The sequence below is a fragment of the Agelaius tricolor genome, unplaced genomic scaffold (assembly GCF_023055355.1).
Source record: "Agelaius tricolor isolate 1412-34295 unplaced genomic scaffold, bAgeTri1.0.p SCAF_26, whole genome shotgun sequence".
NCBI lineage: Eukaryota > Metazoa > Chordata > Aves > Passeriformes > Icteridae > Agelaius > Agelaius tricolor.
The window spans coordinates 6,535,196-6,556,674 of NW_027269286.1; the positions used below are offsets into that span (position 1 = coordinate 6,535,196).

At 41.7% G+C, this 21,479-nt stretch overlaps 1 protein-coding gene across 6 annotated transcripts in view; it reads left to right on the plus strand.

Moving 5' to 3' along the window:
- Positions 1–8,291: 8,291 nt before the first annotated feature.
- Positions 8,292–21,479, plus strand: part of ENOX1 (ecto-NOX disulfide-thiol exchanger 1) — a 356,085-nt gene continuing 342,897 nt past the window's right edge. For 2 of the 6 annotated variants that reach the window (XM_071448308.1, XM_071448303.1), the window contains exon 1: positions 8,293–8,789. The gene's annotated coding sequence lies outside the window, so the exon portion shown is untranslated. Of the gene's footprint in view, positions 8,790–8,887; positions 9,022–9,544; positions 9,586–21,479 lie in introns of those variants that run through there. The other 4 variants (XM_071448309.1, XM_071448304.1, XM_071448306.1 and 1 more) reach the window with 4 other exon arrangements.

A 21,479-nucleotide genomic window follows, 5' to 3' on the forward strand; every position in this document is an offset into this window, starting at 1 on the left:
TTAATTAGGAGGGATTGGAGAACATCTCTTCTTCTCTCTGAGGAGCCTCATCCCTGATTTGTCCTCTGGGATGGCTGCATCTGGTTCAGCTTAGCTGTATCCATCTTCAGTATCGACCCTTAATCCAGTTTCACATGTCTGCTGGAATCCTGCCTTTTCTCCCTTGCTTGCATCTTGCAATTTTTCTTTCTCCTCCTACTCTTATTTCATTTTAGGCTTGTTTGCTTTATGGAAACTCCTGTAAATCATTCCAAGATCCAAGAAGAATGCTAGCTACAGTCAGTTTGGCTTGATTCCTTTGGTGTTTTAATGCTACTTGCAGTAGCTATACCGCACAAGCAAACTGTGACACTGATCAAAAGCAAAAGAGAGCCAGTAGATGGCACCATTCATTATATTATAGAAGATTCACAACCAAAGCTTGTAGGGTTTTCCCCCCTTAAACCTGGCTGTCAGTAAAACATAAATCAACCCTCCATTTTCAGAGATGTTACTTACAAGCTTAGTAGAGACCTCATTTTATATCCTTTCCCAGAGCTTCCTGGGAAGGACTTGGTGACAATGCCTTAAATGGAAAAAGATTTTAGAAACAATAATGGAACTAGAGGTCAATAGGATACAGCCCAGGGGAGCTTTCTTCTGTTTTGTTCTTAAAACACACCCCATTGCTGCTTTACTTTCTTCATTCTATTAAATAACAGATTTACTTTGAGATGTATCTCTAAACCTAATAACTTCAGAAAAGAATCGAGCAATGGTCAATTACAAACATGGTTTAGCTGTTTTGTAATAATGAATAGCTGTATTTTATTACAACATATAGCAGCTGTCATCTAGGGCTCTCAGAGTTCTTCAGAGCACTAATGAACTGTGCCTTGCAACACCTCTGCCAGATAGGGAATAGTAATTCCCCAGGAGTCCCACTGACCTCAGTGGCTGCTTGCATGGTCCTGTGTGACAGAGAAAGACATACTCATGTGAGTAAAGAATACAGAACCAGGAGTAAGCAGTGCAATATATTTTATGCCATTTCAAGTATTTAGTTTTCCCAAAAAAAAAAAAAAAGAGAGAGTAAAGGAAGTAGTTTTGCCTTTCAGGAGTTAGCCTCTGCAGCCTTTTTGGTGAGGGATCAGACTGCTTGTTTAAAGGTTAGCTCCAAGTTTTCAGTTGATAGTGCATATACTTTGTATGCTTCAAAGACAGATTAAGTGACTTCAGCATCATTTACTATTAAAGGTTAAAAGCTGTTGCTCTTTCTAATCTCCTGCTGCAGAGCCAATGTAATTTTAATACCGTGTGCTGTAGAAAAGGAAAGAAATGCAATGCTGAAACATTTAAAAGGATATATTTTTCCGTCTTTATTTTAAGTTATGAAAACTGGCTGCAAAAAGCTAGTAAGTGTTTCCAATCAATGATAGTTTCCTGGCATCAAAAGATTCTGAAAATGAAATGAAATATCCAGCAGGAAAAAAGCCCCTACACACCAAGAGGAGAAGACAAAGAAAAAGAGAACAACTTGGATTTTCTATATTTATCTCTGTGTTATGTGTATCCGCTTCACTGGGTTGTCAATTTTAATTGGACTGCAACCTACTGTAGTTGGCTTCACACTGGTTCAATTAAAAAAATCCTGTTGCTACTTTTCTTCCATATTACTCATAAATAGGAGTATTGTAGGAGTAATAATGTTAACCCCAGTGTCCTGGCAGAATGCCAGTTTAGGTAATTATATTCTGCCCATGGAAATTTCAGTTGCCGATTCAGCTGAATATATTAGTCTTTATTTTCCATTCCCAATCATCACATTACATAGCACTGCTGTGTATTGCTGAAGAACAACCCTACCTGTGGCTGCATTATAGTGACAGCTGAACTAAGGAAAAAAAATCAGAATCTCTCCTCCTAGTAAAAATCTAGACTATTTACAACATCAAATTGCAATGTTGGGATGAGAGTTGCTTGAATTAAGGATTATTTAATGGAAGTATGTATGGAAAATGTGGATGGACTGTACAGATAGTTAATGGCTTGTAGAAACTTTGAATAGTGATGTGGCTATGACAAAGAACAGTGGAAGGATTTTATAGTCTCACTTAGGGAGATCTTTTCAGGCAAGGTAGGTCAGGCTGAGTCTTGGACTTGAAGAGTGGACTAGTTTGGGAAAAATAATCCTTTCACAGCCCATCTGATGGGATTGCACAAGGACTACTTATCACATGAGGCAAAAAGAAGAGGGACAGTTGGGGAAAAAAGGTGATAGTGACCTCAGAGAAGAGTGTCTGGACATAGTAACTTTATACATAATTTTCTGCAAATGTGTCACTATGAACAGTTTAAGAAAAAATGCAACAACAAACCTTCCTCCTCTATCTCCCAAGAACAAAAATCAAGACTAGCCTACTAAAATTGAATCTTGCAGAATGCTTACTTTTGTCTGTGTTGCAAATTACCCGTAGCATTGTTGAAAAAACAGATATTTGCCCACAAAATAACCAGTGCATACTTAACTCAGTATTTATTGACATTAACATGAGAAAAATTGAATAAATCTGTGCTTTGAGTACACCCCCTTCCCTCTGATAGGGCAATAATATCTGGATAAGAATAAAGAACAAGAATTATGCCTACTTGGAGTGATTACTAAATAGAAAGAACAAATAAGTAGAACAGTGATAAAGTATAGTACGCATTCATGAGATCATGAGAATAAAAGTCAAAATACCAATCTTCTCTTTTGAAAAAACTGTGAAGCCAGGGAGGTGTGTTCTGATTCAAAAGGCAGAGAGGTATTTTAATTCGCAGAATTTTGATGATGATTTAGCACCTACCTGTGACTTGTGTCTTGGGGACATTTACAGCTTACAAATATTCTTAGTTTTTGCTTCATTAGCTAGGAAATGGAAACTGCCTTTTTGTATTTGTCAGTCTGCTATTTAGCTTGTATTATCCACACTGTCTCTCTACCTGAGTTTACTGAGCTAATATAGTGTTGCTTTGTGAACTGTCGTCATATTTTTTCCTGTGGGATTATAAAGACCTTGTTCAGCAGACTTTTCCTTATCTAAGTCAGAGTGATTATTCTGAGAAGCCTCTTTGAGTTAACTGGAGTTTCAGTGGAACTGGCCACAGGGTGGAAAATCATCTACGTGACCAATGATGTGAGCTTTGGCCCAAATATCCTGCTTCCCATACGTGGTGGTTTTGAATTCTCCTAGATTTAATTTTTCACACTTAGGAGAGGAACACAGTTGTTTTCATTTCCTGATAGTGACTGGAAGATGAAAACCAAGCTTCAGGGCCAGTGGCAGTTCCCAGGACTGGCAGCATTAGCTCACGTAGCCGATCATACGGTGGTGATGCAATCCGTTAGCATACGGTACACGGGGAGCTGTCAGGTCTGTAGCAATCCAATTAACTTACATGGTTTCTAAAGCTAGATGATTTGAGGAAGCTTAAAACAGAGTTAACACTGTGCTGGCTCAACGGCTGTGTCAATTATCTGGTTGGACGTGCTTGTAACTCTGCCTGCTGAAGCATGTAGAGGCTTTTTCCTCCCCTTCTTCCCTAAAGCAAGACCACGGAGAACACATTTAATAGTTAATTATTTCCTACCTTTATTATTATTTATTGAATGAGGATCCTTATATATACTTGAAAGAGATAGTCATATCACAGAGGAAAAATCCCCAACAGAATAAATGGATTGCATAATGCATTTTTCAGACTTTTTCTGAAACTGAAATACTGAAGTTCCTTTATAATAGCTGAAGTGGCATTAATTTGCATGGAGGTCACTATTTGACCTTTGCTGTGGGAAGCCTACGTGTTTCTTGTCAAAATCTTTTCCTTCTAACCTTTAGTTTCAGATATCTGCCTGCATTTCTCTGTGCTGTTCCCATTATCTTTGTATCTGAAATGCGTGAGACAGAAAAGAAAAGTGGCTTTGTGGCACAGCTCTCTATTTTTTACCGCATCTCTCTTTGTGGCAAGTTAATCAAAAGCCCTGTGTGAAGCCCTCTCTGAGCTCAGCCCTCCATCCTTCCCAGGTATTCAAGGACCTGCAGTCTGGTAACCCTATCACACTCTCGCCGCAGGTTCCCCACAGGTGCGTGTGCTTCACTTTTTGTCTAGTAATTTGTACAAGGAGCTGCCTTACCTGCTTTGTGGGAAACAGGCAAGATTATTGTACTCCTCAGAACCCTGCTTCTTTTTAGTCAGAGGGATTGTCCACCCACAGAAAAATTACCTAGCTCCCCCTTGGTGAAAAGCCTGAGGAAAGAAAAGAGTCACTCACTGAACACTAACAGCACCTGGCCTTCTTCATCTTATTGGGAAATTAAAATCAATTTTAAACAAAAACACTCTGCTGCCAGCCCTGAGAAGCAAAATCACAGTTGTGACAAAATAGATGACAAAATTAATACCCGCCTTTACTGGGAACACAATTTCAGCCCAGATACATTGATCTAAGAAATTACCAACTTGATCTCATTTCCAGCCTCAGAGCAGAAATCAGGAGAGCTGGCTGCATCTGTGCAGGAGTGAATACAATGCCCCGTGTTCTGTTTCAGGAAAGGTGAATTGCAAGAATAAAGGAAAATTCAGAAAAAAAAAGCCAAAGATGGAGGAGCAGAGTGGCTGCACACCTGCTTTGGAGACTCCTAAACCCAACCCAGCTCTGCAAAGGTTCCTCAGAATTTAACACTACCAGAGTTGGTAGAATTATTTAATTTTTATACCATGTAATGGAGAACACATCTTAGTCTTGTATGCTGTATCCGACACTGATGGAAAAATGAACTGCTTGTCTCAACAGTTTAGTTGGCATGTGCTTTCCCATCAGCTCATGTCTTACAAACACATTCTGCTAAATTCAGAGGTTACCTAAGTCTGGCCTTCTGTGAAGAATAAGCCAACACTGGTGTGGATGTTGGTGGCTGGTTTTTGCAATGGCTTTCAAAGTGTTGAATCATGGACTGCTTGTTGCTCAATTGCTCCATTCAGTTTTTGGTATCAAGATATTTATCAATACATGTTGATACATTGCCTCCTAGTATTCTGTTTGCCAGCCAACAAAGCTGACTCAGGAAGACAGACACATGCATGCCTTCCAATACAGAAATCATGTTCTCAGAACAAATTCAAATCTTCTGCTGTGAACTTGAGTACAACATCATATGTAGAAAACAAGGGTTGAAAAAAAAATTAACAAAAATGGCCCATCTGCAGTCACTGGCAAAACTCCTGGGGGAAAGCTAGGAAGAAAAGGAATCAGGAAAATTTTTAAATGCAGTTTTCTCTTTTACTGTGTTTCTAATCCCATTTTCTTGGCTTCTCTTTGTCTTGCTTTGTTGTTGTTTGTCGCTACCCTGCATGTTCTCGAAGCTTTATAATGCTTCATCTTAAGGGGGAACCTGGAGAGCATATTTTCCCTGCTAACAAATAACCTGGATCTTTTTCATCACTGAAGCCAATCAGAGGCGGGAGATTACAGTTGGCAGAGGGCTGAGATTTGCATATTAACAGCGTAGTTATTGAAGAATAGCTGTCTTGCATTGAGACCAAACTGTGCCCTCCGATTCGCCAGCACCGGCTGTCGGCCCATGCAGATGAGGGATTCAAAGGTCAGATGATTTTATTGTTTGGTTTGTGTTTGTTTTTTGTTTTTTGGGTTTTTTTTTTTTTTTAATTTTTAAAGAGAGAACTGTGCACTACTAATGATATTAAGTCAGATAGTGAACCCCCCATGCAGGAAGCAAGGAAAGTGGAGTGAACCTGCTTGGCTGTGGCTTCGTTGCGGCACAGCCGCCCTGCCCTCTTGTTGGCTCCGAGGAGTCTCCCTGCCTAATGTATCATATTGTGTATATTAATGTTTCAGCTTTACAGTTCTATTTCCATTAGGGGAAGATTGCCCGTGAGCCTCTTAGTGGATAAATAGGAATTTACAGCTTTCAAAAATTCTCTTAAAGCTTGCAGGATCCACAGAAGAAGGAATTACACATGACTATTTTTGAAGCCTTAAAAGGTCCAGAGGGCCTAATTGTGCTCTCAGATATGTCTGTGCAGCTCCGATTGAAGTCTTGGGATATAATGCATGCTTATGCGACAGCTAAAATGAGTCCTTTTTTAAATGAAAAAAAAATAATCCTTCAGTTATTAAAAAATTAGATTGTAAAGTCTCCAGGGTCAAGCCAGCAACTTCCCAAGAGCTATTCAGAACATAACAAAGTGAGGTCTTGGTTGGAACTCATCTCTGTACCAACCTGAAAATAAAAAATAAATGCTGAACATGTTAGTAAAATACAGTAAAGAAAGTAACACCCTCTTCTGCAGATTTGTGCATCCATGTTTGTGTGCTTGGACTTGTCCAGGCAGTTCTGTGGCAAGGAAGGAGGGGACAACCCTAAATTTCAATAATGAAATAACCCTAACAAGCATGTTCATGCTTCATTCAATTACATTAAACAAGACCAATACTGGCAGAAATATTTTCTTTTACCTCTGTTTCATATCAGCCAAGTCTTATGCAACTGACAAGAGGTTAAACCTTGTTTTGTTGTTGTTATCTGTGAGTGTTTCTAAGTGCAATTGCATTCAGTGTTAGGAGAAAGAAATGAAGAAGCAAGTTTAACACAGCCAAAGGAAATACAGTTCAGAAATATATTCAGGCCCTCAAATTTGTGTAGGTTTTTTTAACTAGTCCTTGATTTTGAAAGCTAGTTTACACTACAGGTGAAATATAAGTTGTGCATGAATTTCCCTATGGGATTTCTGTGTGCTTTTCAAAAGGTGCTTCTTAGGGGTGAACGGGGCTGGGCTTTAAAAGACTGAAAAGATGTGTTTTCCTGTAAATAACTTAGAAGAGGATTCCCAAGCTATAATTACATCTTACTTTCATCAGGGCTACATTTAACAGAAATTCTTCCAGCAACTTTTTCTTTATTCAGCTATCTACCACTGAAAAGCAGAACAAGAACCAGTCAGGAAATAAATACTCCACATCTGCACAGCTGGATCAAGAGTGGCTCCTGCTCCTTACCTAAATCAGTGCATTAATTTCCTTATTTTGTCCTCCATGTGTGTCCTTGTGTTTCTCGGTATAATATGTGTCAGTATTATTTGTTGTCACTTCTCAAACTAAAGCTGTGACACTAACCCTGCCAGCCAAGGGAAAAAAACTACACACAGAGGCAACACAAGCCAGTATTGTTTAAATCAGATGAGCCCAGTGGTGTGGAAATTGCTTCTGTTGCATAAGTGTGCTCACTGGTAGACCCAAACTGATGGGCTGGTAAGCATACATAATTAGCCCAGCACCTGTGGATGTAATTCCATACTGCTTTGCTGAAAGAAGTACTGTAGAAAATAACAGGCAGGAGATTTTTCTATCAGATTTTCTTCCTACCACTAGAAATCATAGCTGCTGTGTGCAATATTTAATACCTGATGTTAGTTTCCACCTTTCAGCCACAGCCACTTTTCACTTGCCAACTAATCGTCACCTAGAAGTGTGCTGAAACACATTGTAAATACAAAGGCTTTCTCCAGCACTAAATCACAACCATCTCTACAGAGAAAAGGACTGCTTACAGCAGCCCTGCTTGGTAATTCGGGCCAGGAAAGAAGCAGGTTTCCCCCTTCCTAATAGCAGGAAGACTTCAGATTAGCCAGCACTGTGCTTGGGAGCAGAGGTGCAGCTGCAAAAGCCTTCCTTAACACTCTGCTCAGACGAGGTGTTCAGCGGCCTCTCTGGGAGCAGCGTTGGGCTCTGGCGAAGCACTTGTTGCTGCCAGCACCCCGGGGCCCAGCACCTTGTCCTGGGAAGAGCTGTCCTCGGCCGCCTGCCCCATGGCTTCCCGGATGAAAAGGTGAGGTTACGTGCTCTTGCCACACTTGGTTGTCTCCTGCCCGGGAGATGAATAAGCAAAAAAACCAGACCCTCTAGCTAAGGGTGTTCCCTAAAAGGTGCTGGCTCAAAGCCAGGCTAAAGGGTAGGTGGAAGCCTCGTAGATGAGACTACTCCTCACGGGACGATTCCCAGAGAAGGCACCGATCCGGTCGGATGGGGTGCAGCTCATCAAACTGCACAGGCTGCCACCGGGACCGTTTGAGGTGGGGGAGGCCTCGGGGAAAACTTGCGGCAGGATGCTCGGCTCGAGGTGCCTGCAGCTCGCACTCCCGCGACTCCCGCGGCCCCCGCGGCTCCTCAGGGCCCGCTCCCCGCCGCCCACCCACCGCCGCCTCCCCGCCCCTCCGGCGGAGCGGGCAGCGCTCCCCGCGGCTGCGGCGGGGCTTCACCCCGCTTCGTGCGGCCCCAGCGCCCGCCCCAGGGGCCGCGCCCGGCACCTCCCCGGCGGGGCCGCTGTCCCCGGGACGCCGTGACGGCTGTGCGCTCCCCGCCCTTCTCACCGCCCCTCTCCCCTTTCCTCCTCCTCCTCTTCTTCCTCCTCCTCCTTCGGGAGCCTTGCCTCCCCTGCACACCTGCCTTGCCATTTGTCGGCGGCTTTGCTTGGAGGGGAGAATTTTCCCTCGGTCCCTTGCAGCATCCCTCCCCGGCACACACACACACACATACACGCACACACACACGCTCGCTCACACAGCCGGACGGGCAGAAGCCCCGCGCTGCCCGTGCCTCGGCAGCCGCCGCCTCTCCGCACCCGGCCCCGCGCTCCCCGCCGCCGCGGGGCGTCCTCCGCCTGCTGCAGCGCCGCCGGGCCCGGCAGCCGCCGAAGGGGGGCGGCGGCGGCGGCTCCCGCTGCTCCGCGGCCCCGCACCGGCAGCGGTAGGTAGGTACGGCGGTCCCGCGGCGGCAGCCCGCTCCGGGCAGCTCCCGGCGCTGCGGAGGGACGGGGACGGAGGGAAGGAGGGAGGGGAGGGCGACGGGAGCGGGGCGAGACGCGCTGCCCCAGCCCCGCCGGCGGCGCTCGCCTCGCCCGGCTCCTGCTCCGGCTGTGCTCCCGCGGGGCCCTGCGCCGCCCCCGCCGCTGCCCGGCACCCCCCGGGCACCGGCTCTTCCCGGTGAGTCAGAAAGTTTGCTCTCCTGGGCGCCCGGTGTTTGTTGTTGTTTGGGGTCCGCCTGTTTAGGCTGGGCTTTTATTTTTTCATTCCCGCTAGCGGGCTATTTATTTATTTATTTCTCTTTTCTTCCTTTTTTTTTTTTTTTTAATTGCAGTCGCTGCTGCAGCGCGGGTGGAACCGGGCTCCCGCGCCCGGCGCTGCCCCCGCCTCGCTGGGCAGCATCCCCCGGGGCACACGCGTGGGCGGGCGGGCAGCGCACCCAGGGCGGCCGGAGCTCGGGTCCCTCCCGCTGCCCCCCTTCCCTCTAGGAGCTGGGTGGCTGCGGCTGAGATGTTGCCGGCAGCCCTCCTGCAGTTGGCAGAACAGTTTTTGGTGGCAGCTCGGGAGGAGACTGTCCCATCCCTCTCCTGTTTCTCCTCGTTCCTTGAGAGAGTGTTTTAAAACAGGTTTCAGTGAAGCTATAGGTGACAGGATCCCGGTGTCACCGAGAGCTGTGCTCCGTTTTGTAACTAGCAGTGTTACTGTAGCGGGTTATCCGCTGGGGAACGGCTGTATTCGACCCTGGTGAGGAGAGGGATTGGCTGTGGGTCATGTCCATCTTCCGCTGCTTTCATCTAATTGCTAGAAGTAGCTTGCTGTTGTTTGGGGTAGAAGAAGCTCGCTTGCGTTTTACTCTTTTGTTCTTTAATTCTAAATGGGTTTGGTGGGGGCTACTAGTTTCCGATAGGAAACTATCAGAAACTATAGAGGTTGGATAAATCCATCTCTGAGCAGGAAAGGCAAGAAGCTTTCAGGTCCTTCCCATGAGCTGTGCATTTTCTATGTTGTGTGTTGTTACTTCTTTTTTTTCTTATCGCTGGGAGTTCTGCTGTAATGTCTCAAAAGCTTTGATGTTTTTTTGCAATGAACCTCATTAATTTTTTTTTCTCAAATTTAAAATGGAGTGATAAAATGCATAGGTGTTAATAAGTGAGTTGAAAGGACTTTGAAATAGTGCATGTTGTGCATGGTGTGAAATTGTAGATATACATAAAAGAATAATAACTACTCTGCAGGTTTTATTTCAAACCTTCTCTATGACTTTGTGCTGAACTCTCTTCATCTCTCAGCTTTTAAGTCTGATTGTTTTTTTTTGTACTTGAGGTCCCCTGTTTTGTTGTGGGAATGCATTGGTGGGCACCTACATTTGCCTGGTTGTCATAATCTTTTATTTGCTCATTTTGCAAAGGCTTGCCATGGTCAAAAATAAGTGAAACTTGGTATTGTGGCTTTCAATTTTAGATCACTTTTCCTGATGCTTTTATTTATTTTTCTATTTGATAATTTGTTTATTAATGTTACAACTGAAGAGGGAGAGTAGGGAATTGTCTCTGACTCTTCTATATGTCGAAGGGCACAAGACAAAAAAAAAAAAGATTGTGTAAAGAAATTAAAGCACTGAAACAACCTAGGTCTGAATTCCAAGAACAAAAATTAGTGTCATGTGTGCTTGCCCGCACCAGGCATTCTGCAGCATGTGGTATTTACAGAACTTGCAGTGTACAGTAGCTCTCCAGTAGTAAGAGAATGCTTTGTATCCTTGGAAGTGAGAGAGTCTTTGACAAGTCAGCAAAACTATAGATACAGTCAAGGAATGCTGGTACACGTGTGAGTGTGTGCATATATAAATATCACCAGATTGCCTGAGTTCATTTTTCCTTGGTATAGTTTGTCTTCCTCAGCCTGGAATATATACATACTTTCCCCTGAATTTTGAGGCATTTTTTGCTGCTTTTCTCTGCATGTGTTTTAATGTTAGTCTTAATCTCGCTGTAAAATACAAAATAATCCGGTAATAGATTTAGAAGACTTTATTGCCAGGCAAACCAGGCAATAGATCATGAAATCAGACAATAGTATTTTGTTTCCTAGCAACCCCCTACTGCAAACAGAAAACAAAACGGTGGTGGATGCTTCCACATCATGATAGCTATATGTCGAAATTCCCAAGTAGTAGATACTGGAGTACTGATTGTGCTGAGGGATTCACTCCTATTTGTTTCAACTGCTTAGTTAATGTTTGCCTTTTGTGAGAAAGATTTGCTGAGGTAAATGCAGTTAAATGGTTAAAATTTCACTCTGGTCTCTTAATAATAATGTCTGTTAAAATTAAGAGGGCACAAAATTAGGTAGAATTTTTGCCATTAAGAATGATTTGGAGTTGCCTGTTCATATTGCAGGACTGTTACTAAATCTATGCTATTACGGACCCTTGCAAATCAGATATATAATCTCCTGTATCCAACATCCAATATCTTTCTGGATTTTGTGTTGTTAGTCATCCTTTAGCTTTGTGTTTTAAAACTATGTTTGTTAGAATGTATTGAAAGAAAAATCCTTTGTGGCTCCTAGGAATGGAAAGTAAAATCCTAAGTGTCTCCTTGCCATGTTTACCTTCTTGGCACCCAGTTCAGCCCTTCCAAGGAGTCAGTGCTATCACCGTGCAGCAGAATGGCTCAGGGTCCTGAGCCATCATCTTTCTAAAAGTGCTTTTGATAATGCAGTAGTTCCCTTAGTTAGAGTGCCTGAGCGCTGAAATGGCACTGAAATTCTCGACCCTGAATCAATCTGCGATGCACTTTGTGCACTGCCATCTATCTGAAAAAATCCATTAGTGCAAGCTGGAGATCTGACCTGGGATGGGTGCAGGTGTTTGTGCTCTGGAAGCTGCTGGAGATGCTGAGCTGCTGTAGGAAAAGGAGCTGAGCAGGCACAGATGTGTAGTTGTACGTACAAGGCAGCAGAGAAATTTCCATGCTTTTGTCTCTCTTTTTAGGGGAAAATGGCAAAAAGGTGTTTGCCGAGTTTTACCTACAAGTCTTCACTATCCAGCAGTATTTACAGACATCACACAGTAAATTGAAACAGAGGCAGTTTTCCTATTGGTTGCATCAGTGATTCTGTGAAAGTGAAAATGTTATTTCAGTCTGGGAAACTGTAAAATCACAAGAAAACTTTGCTGTGGGGAAGACAGCAAACTTAGTCAAGTATGCATTATTAAACAACAGTATTCACACTAGGCATGCAAAGGGTGTTCTCTGGGTGACTTAGGGGTTCACAGCATTATTTAAGAGATCCCATGTGCAGTCACAGACAATTTATTTTTATTGCCCATAGGTATTTTTCTGGTTCATCTCAAGTACTGAGGTACAGAAGGGTTACAGCAGATGCCACTTGAATAAAAAGGGTTGAAGTGGAATGGTCAGAGAGTATTATAGTTCTGATAAATATCTATGAGCATCTACTTTCTTGTCTATATTTGAAATAACACATTTTAGTGCCATAGCATGTGTGGATGGTTTAGTTTAGAACATGCTAATTGAATTTTGGAAGGCTTTATGGATTGAGAGGAAGTAGTTATTTTCCAATTTTTCTTCTCCGTTTCTTTCTCAGATGGCACTACTCCCAAAACTTGAATCTTACAATTAGGTAGTCCACAGATGAAGCTTGATATGGCTGCCTAATTACAGTCCCTACTTCACCTCTGCCTGTGTTTGCCAGGCAGCAGAATGAGAGAAGGCAAAGAAAACAAAAAGTACAAACAAAAAACAAAGGGGAGAGACAGGTCATGAAGTATTCTGTGTATAAACAATGGAAGTCATTTGGAAGTGATTTTAAATATTCTCCACAAAACTCCTTTTACACCAACTGCATTTGTTGCTGGTGGTGAATATAAAGCTTTCATCTGCTGTAATGTGGCTGGCTGCTGATGGAGACAGCCAAGCCATGGCCCAAACCAAAGACCTTCTTCTCCCTTGTCCCCACTGAAGATCATCTTAAGTTGAACAGTTAGTTATGTCCATTCCACTTAAAGGTGTTTAGGAGACAGGAATTAAGAAATGGACAGCTTTGTTCTGTCTCTCAACTGCATAATGATGGTTGTAGCTAATGAGCTACCAGGGAATGTGCTGTATGTCTTGCTGAGATACATGAGCCTTTCCAAATTTTTCACAAGGCTTTCTTTTATTATTATTTTTCAAAGTGGGTACTGAAGTAATGAGAATATAGAGTTACTTACTGCATGTTTAAACCTATAGGCTTCATGATTACTGTACTGAGGGATAAATACTTAGGTTTTCTTTCCAGTTCTTCTTTTAGGAAAGGAACAAAAGCATGATGCCAGTTTTGGACTCTCTTGAGGCTATGTTTTTAAAATCCTGTTACCTTTAATCACTGAGCTGTCAGTTCTTGACAAACACAGAAAGTAGACTATCCAAGTGATTACAGAAACTGAGGATTTGGTTCAGCAGAGCACTGACTTGCACACCCAACGTTTTTTTTTTTAAGTGTGTGCTTAAGCTCATCTCTACTTGCTGAGATCAACTGGATTTAAGAAAGTGGTGGAAGTTAGGCATGTAATTAAATGCTTTGTTGAATAGGGCAAAATCTTTGAAACGAATGTCTTTGCTTTGTAGTAAACAGAACTTCAGGACAATTCCTCCAGGACTGTAGAATGAAGGGAACAAGTAGGGGGAAAAGGCAAGTTCTTGGGGCAAGGGGTATCAAATCAGGAACTTACTGGTGGGTGATAGTGATTCTGGAAGGGATTGAGAATTAATAAATGAGTCTGGAATGGGATTTAATTACAGAAAAGTATGGTTTGTGCTTGAGCTGTCAAGGAAAAGGTAACATTTTGGTGAACAAAGAGGTGGTATTTCCTTTTTATAAGACTCTTGTGAACATGTGAAAACTGAATATCATCTTAACAGGAAGATATTGACAATTTAATGGAGGCTCAAAGAAGAGCAACAAAAAACTCTTGGGTCTGGAGGAACTAGCTTGAAGGGAATTATTCAAAAATAGACATCTCTAGTCTTGGACTGAATATGGGGAGATGGGTTAACTATGTGTCCGTGTTTGAAATGTATTTTAGTCAAAGCAGTCAGATTTTTTTCCTGCCTTATGTGAGAGAATACCTATGACTAAATGGAGAAACCGAGGAAATAAAAGTTTAAGATGAATTCTGGGCCAAAACTCAGTAACAGAAAAATGTATTGTAGTTTATATTAGTCTGGGTGTAGTGCAAGTCCCCCATGACTCTTCAGATGTTTAAAATTAGAGTAGGCAAATTGTTGGCAGGGGTACTGGAGAAGGCAATACTGCATTTTCAGGGAAGTGAAGTACAAGATCAACCAGGCCCTTTTCATGCTTCTGTTCTGGTCTAGTTTCAGCTGAAGATTACAGGCAAGCCAACCTTGCTTTGGTTTCCAGTGCTGGGACAGTTGGGTTTTGTGCTTTTATAATGCGGGATTCAGAACAGGGTCACCATGTGGGCACAGGGTTGAGTCATTGATGGGATGGTGGATGTACAAGGATTAGCTACAGTAGATTTTTTAGTAAACAGCTATGGGTTCTTAATTTGTTTGTTTTTCTTTTTGGAAACGATGAGCATCTCAGGTGGTGTAGAGGGCACAGAGGTGACAGCTTCCTCTTTCTTGACAGTTTCTGCAGCATTTTTTTAGCATTTGAGGACACTTACTGCCATTAGGTGCAATGATGGATGGCAGGTACTGTTCCTTCCTTCCTGTCCCCCCATCACGATGCCCTGATCTCAGCACAGCTGTCTCCTGTGATCTGGCTAGTCAGTGTGGAGTGCAAGTACTGATGACCACTGCCACCAGTGGTGTGTTTTCTGGAAGAGACTGAGAAAGGGGGAGAGACACAGAGATGACCTTTGTAAGGATGCATTGCTTTAAATGTCTCCATCATCCATGTAAACTGAGAGAAGACTTCAAGGAATGTGCAGGTTCAAGGTATAATGACAGCTTTCTTGTGGAATGGCAGCTTTTCCTGTCATTGCGAAGCAAGCATTCAGAAAAAAATAATGTTGTGCAGACTGATATCATCAGGGAGTGTTTTCCAACAGCCATGCCAATTGCAGAGGAGGAGGTGGATTTCCCTCTGCTGTGCTTTATGGATACCTGACAGCCAACTGTTTAAACAAGGCCTATTTTGGTAACCATAAGGTAAAAACAAGTGATTCAGAATAACCCTTCTTAGCATGTTAATGATTAAAACAGTAATCCTGCAGCAGTGTCACATACAGGGGAAGGCTGATCTGGGATATCTGGGCTGAGCTGGTTGGTGAGACTGACCTTTGGTTTAAGTACTTGACAGTGCAAGAAAGGAGTGTTTTGAAGTGGTGAAAGACAGGTTTAGGTCTTCTGTGTGCAGTGTAATGTGGAAAAAAAATGGTCTGTCTATTAAAACCTGGTACACTCCCAATACACTCCAGGTGTCTTTGCTTATACACAATCCTCTGAGAGTGAAGCCAGGTTCAGTCCTTGCTGGTGCTTGTCTCTGGGAGCTGGTAGATTGGTTGGTGATGGAGATCTGAGAAGAGGTTCATTTTGAAGGAATGAAATTGAAGGAAGTTTTGTTTTCTTTAGGCAGAACATAAGGATTAAGACTGAGGTTGATTGCTAATGCATTGCTTCTGCCAGAGGGACAGTTTTTTGGGGACACAAATTATTTGTTTGTGTATGTTAATAACACTCTTCTGTGTAAGTGTGTCTAAGATCAGGCTTGTTGGATGGGATCGTTTAGACTGAAAGGTACTGTGTAAATGTAAGATTATTATCTCCCTTTTGCAGGAAGAAGCTAGGTCAACAGTAATCTTAATTACAACTTGTTTCTGTTAATAGATCTTTATTTTTAGAGTTAAGTTAAATAAGGCCTAAAGTGCTTTTATACAGGTACTTTTAATGTAGTGCTACCATTTAGGATGTGGGGTTTGGTATGCTGGATCTTAACAATACTTGTGGAGGAGCAGTTTCTCCATGTCCAGAGTGGATAATTCACAACTATTCTGATATGGCAGGTTGTCTCTGTATAGGTTTTAAAGGGACATGCCCTACACACAGTGTAAAAATGCTTCGGGACATAACAGCTCTGCCTGTGGTAGAATACAGTGAGGATTTAATAGTATTTTTAACAATTCTGTTTAGATTTATTCATTCCTTTTAGGAAGCATTTTGTCAGGGAAGCAAAGAAGAAATGAAATAGAAGGAGCTGATAAAGGCATGGGGTGAATTTAGGGAGGTGGATTGCAATAACCAGAATGAGAGCATGCTCTTAGAACGAGCACTGGTTCTTCTGCCCTTATAACAAGTATTTCAGCAATGACAAATAAGTTTGTTTCATCTGAAAGCAGCAGATTGCTTCCTAATATTTTGCTGGTCTGACATCCTGTGAAATTGTGTTATATCCTAATTCAGTGGCTGCTCTGTATGTAGAATATGAGCTTGCTATTTTCTACCAAGGGAAGCATTCCCTCTCCTTCTGCAGTGGTAGAGGTATTTTGGTGTTAGAGGTCCATGCATTAATCTCTTCTGATGACTTCTGATAGGTGTTGGCATGACTCAGAAAAGAGAGTTGCATTTTCTGAATAAGCGATCTGCTTAGTTTGGAGTTTTTCTCAGAGGTGGGACCTTTGCTCAGCAGTGAAATCTGCTGAGATCACAGCACAGGGGGGTATGGCTACAGACGCATCCGAGTGTGGCTGTGGTCCTCTGCTGGCAGGTAGGGAGCAAGCACTCTGTGGATTTAGTAGCTGTAAATGGGTGGTCTGTTCATGCATCCTCATGCCTCCCATGCACACGCCCTTCTGGCTTCTACTGTCTTCAGGCAGAGCAAAAGTGGAAGTATGGTGACAGGCTGTTCCATAAGAAAGCTGATGATTTAAAGATCCTAGAAAGTGCATTTGATTTAGAATCTTCTATATGTTGTCTTTCCATTAGTTTGCCTAAAATGAGCATCTCTCTGGTTAATTTCTTTTTAGCAAATGTAGAAACCCTTGGCCATTTTTTTTGGTTCAAGTTTATTCATATCTCCAGAGTAAGAGGAAATACTGTGTGTGCTGATGAATCATTTTCTGCAGTGTAATCTCCCATTTCATATGAAGCAGAGAGCCATTACCATTTGTTTCATTGACAGCCTGTGAGGGAACATGCCATTTGAGTTCCTAGAGGGACCTGGGTGAAGCTTGAGCAAGAGCCTCAGTGTGCTGTTGCCAATCTACTTAGCTACACAGTTTCTTACCAATTCTGTAAGCTTAACACTGTTATGTAAAAGCTTGTGAAACTAGGTACGGTGCGCTTGTCATTTGTTGGGTTGTTCAGTTTTATTTTTCATGATATGTTTGCCTAATTTCTGTATCATCTTACAGAACAGATGCAATGTGTAGTTTCTATTGTTTTCTTTACAAAAGAGAAGGGAGCTGTAAATTCACCCTACTAAGGAAATTATTAACATTTTTTTAAGTAAAGGAGGCTGGAAAATTGGAATTTCTTTTTCAGTTTATTGGAAAATACTAAGGGAGATTATATAACTGCATGAAGTCTCTGGGGAAAAGGAAAAGAAGCCTTGCTGATAATGAAAGAACCAAGTAGCTGCTTAATGTAATCCACTCTTCGTGGAAAGGGGAGAGAAGGGAGACCTGTGCAGTCAGACCAGGCTTCATTTATTCCAAGCTGAAAGTGGGCAGCACATCTGGTGGGCAAAGTGGTGTAAGGCCAGCTTGCTGGTCTGACACCTGTGTTTACCTTTTCCACATTAACAAAGCTGATTCTGTTTGGTGTTATATACTACAAATAAAACAGAAATTAGAAAAGTAATATTTTTCAGGCTCATCTTGCCCAAGAATCAAGGGACTAGTTTGAAGTGAGTCAGTCAACTCACTGTAATCAAGCAATTCTTCTATACCTCAAGTATAAATGCTGCATGAGTAGCTAGGCAGAAAGGACTAGTGGTCATCTTGAAATGGTGAAGAAAATAAGTTTCTTTTGATTCTCCAGTGTCAGGCTACCTGATGAAACTGAATATTGAATTGAAAGCAGAAGGTTGAATTTGATAATACTGAAGATGAGATCCCTTGTATCATTGAACTACAACTTTGACCTTGATAGCTTCAAGCTTGATATAACCTTTGCATCATTGAAGTACAGTTGTAATGATCACTGAAGTCACTGTTCTAGGTTTCAGTGGCACTTCAATGTAATTGTGTTTTAGAGGAATCATTTTGTTATTGGGGGGACAAAGAGCAAGAGCCACTCATGTTTTAAACACGAGGAAAATGAAGACTTCAGAGTTGGTGAGAAACCTCCTTTCATGATAATACAAAATGAGCAATATAGAGTGAGATGTAAGCCTGTATGTACTGCCCTTTCAAAGACATTTAAATTCACTAGCTCACTGTTAAACCAATGAAGGAAAAGGGCAATGCAAAACTCAAACCTAAATGAAACAGCACTTCTGTTGATGCAAGGTGTTTAGTGAATATGAAAAATGTTCAGAAAGTGGCTAGAAGCATCCGTGCAAGACAAAATGCAGACCTTTGTAGTGCTCCCAGCCGTGTCTCTAAGGATGTCATGGGATGGCTGTACAACAAGGAGGCATTCTGTAAGTGCCTGAGGAGCAAGTGTAGTAGTAGCAGAAACAAATTGAAATGAGAACTTCTGAGGTAGGTTTGTCCTGATGCTGAGTTCATCTTGGTGAGAGAGAACTGTCTGTATGATTAGCAGTTGGCTGGAAACAAAAAAGAGTGTTTAGGCTTCCTTTCTTCAGTTACGCATGGATATCACCTGAGGAAGATTTTATTTTCATTTTTGCCTCTATTCTGTTGTCCTCAATAATGCAACTTGGTTTAAACAGAAGTTGAATATGACTTCTGTAAAGACTTTTTATACTGCATTGTATAATTCTTTTATATTTTTATATAAATATAAAAATTCCTCAGAGATTCCCCAGGGAAGTGGAAATCTTAGGAAGGCACATAATGATGGTTTCAGATAGATTTCCAGCAGCTACAGCCTGGTGATTCTCCAGTTCAGATGGAAACTTTTTTCATCTAACTTGCAAATAACTGACATCAAATATCTGAGAAAAATATTGAAGGAGGTTTCAGTAGCTATAAAAACTGAATTGCAAGATTAAATGTTTTATGTGAAGACGGAGAACAGGAAGAAGTCTGACCTACAAGGAAAAAGTCTACAATGCCCACAGTGAGTAAAGTAAAAGTAATGGGCTGAATGTGTTGCAAGAAATAAAAAGTTTAGAAAGCTTTTTCTAGTGTCAAGAATGCAGAGTGACCCTAGCATTGGTTGGTTGTGTGAACACTGTGGGGCTTTATCAGTTGGGGTTTTTAAGAATTTGATAGATGCAACTTTGTTGCCTGGAAAGAATGCAACTGATTCTGTTGCATGGTTGTTTCCAGCTTTTTTTTTTCTGATTCTCACCAAGCCCTACAGTGAGTGGGATAACAGGAAATGAGACAGTCAGGAGGAGCGTGGTTTCCCAACTTAAGCTGATATCCATCCACATGATGAGTCTGTGGATTGTGTTTGGTTTTTGTTTGTGTCAGAACAGTGGAATATATGGCAGTTGAGTTGTAGGAGATGCTGCCAGTTGAACATGGATGTTTCAGACTTGAAAATTTTCTCTGTCCAGGTAAGTGTGGGGTGTTTTTCCATGTTGCACAGTTAGGCTTGAGACATTTTGAGACATTCACTTTGTCATTCATGATCCCATGCTAACACAACTTGAGGTTCAGACCTGGCTGATGCAAAAACATCATGAAGCAAGCATAGCTATGGAGAAAATGAATCTGTTTTCTAAAAGCTTACGTAGCCGTATCCCCAGTTGTTAAGGCACCCCTGAAAATAAACTAAAAGAATGGTAGATCTTGCTGTCTAGAGACTTACAACTCAGCTACTGTGTTTCTGTGTTTTGAGTTGTATGCTTTCAGTTTTGGACCACGTTGGAGGAATAATCATGTTACAAAATTAGTTTGGTAGTCTGCGGTTTGTGTTTTTAATAGTAAATGCTTTGTGGACTTCTTTCAGTGTTTCCAGTTGCTGTCTTCAATCAGAGCAAGAAAGTTGTCTGAATTCTGGGAAGCATGTGGGGAAAAGACTAAGGGTCCATTAGACCCTAGTTTCTGCTTTTCTCCAGATGTTTACGCCATAACTAGTAGTAAAAGTAGCACGTAGACCAATAAAAATAACATAGTGTATTAGAAGTACCAGAATATGAGTTCTTTTGGCAGAGAATGTTGAATTCTCCTAGAAAACAAATTAGTTCTGTGCATTATGTGTTCATGGAGGTTTACATGAGTAATGAGTCAAATGTTCTTTTAAGATGTATGGGGCTAGATTCAGATCCCCAGTGATTTAAATTTCGAGTAATTCAAAAGATATTTATGAGTTATACTTCAATAACAGATTACAATCTGGTTCTTATTCTGTAGGATTTTAATAAGGTTATAAGAGGGAAATTCATCTTCATTTTCGAAATGTGTAGCAAGTTACATAATTAATCCAATATTGTCTTCATTCTGGAGGAGGCTGTTTAACTTGAATTTCTTTGTCAAATACCATGCAGACAAGCTCACGTGGTGGTAACATTAACTAATGATAGTTATCCAGACATATAGTTCTGTCACTAACTTGAATTCTTTTCAGTAGAGAAAGAACACGTTGCTGAAGAGAAGAAAGCATGCTATTTTTGCAGTCACTATGCAATTAGCTCATATAACCCCTGTGCTCATCATGCTTTGTGTAAGATCCAGGGTGACCAACTGTGGGTCATTTGTGTGAGAACAAAGACCCTGGGGCTGAGAGACAGTTTATTAAGATAATACTGTAGGGTGAAGATCAACTGTCACAGCATTGCCAATGGAAGTGTGTCTGTATTTATTGAATGCTTGCATAAATAAGAGTTGCTCAAACTGGGATGTTTTGAATACTAAAGGATGGGGAAAATAACCAGAAAAATGATTATGATAGTGGTGTGAGCATGGAGCTGACCTCACCTTGTTTCTGCAGGTTCTCCTTTAGTGGTGATGGCTCTGTGGATTTTGTGATGCAAGGTTGAGTGCCTGCCATTTTAACCATGGAGTGTTTATTATTTTTGTCCTTTAATCATCCACTTTCATTAAAATGAAGGGCCTTCTATCAGTTTTGGCCACTCTTAACCAATGCCACCCAAAGTTAGCAAAGAAAAGGCAGGAGAAACAGATGAAGTTGCAGACAGAGCATCATTTAAGATTCATTCTCAGGATGCAGGGCTAAAAAGTATTTTTCCCAGATGTTTCTCTTTCCAGGTAGAACAAAGAAAAGTTGAATTGAATTCTTTCATCCATGTCAAAGCGTGCTGTCACTTGCTGATGTCTCAGTGTATTTGTCACTGGGAAGCCCACAGCAATATGCTTTCTATTTGTTTATGAAAAATGGACATACAATCTGTTTAAAACAAAATAAATTTGTTGTTTTTATCTGTGTAAGCAAAACAAAGCTGCTCTTGTTTGCAGACTACTCTATGACCTTAGCATGTGTGTAATGGCATGTCTGGTGCAGTGTTACTAACCATAGTAAGAGAAGCAAGTTCTTTGTCACAGTGCCTCATAAAGGATTTTCTGTGTA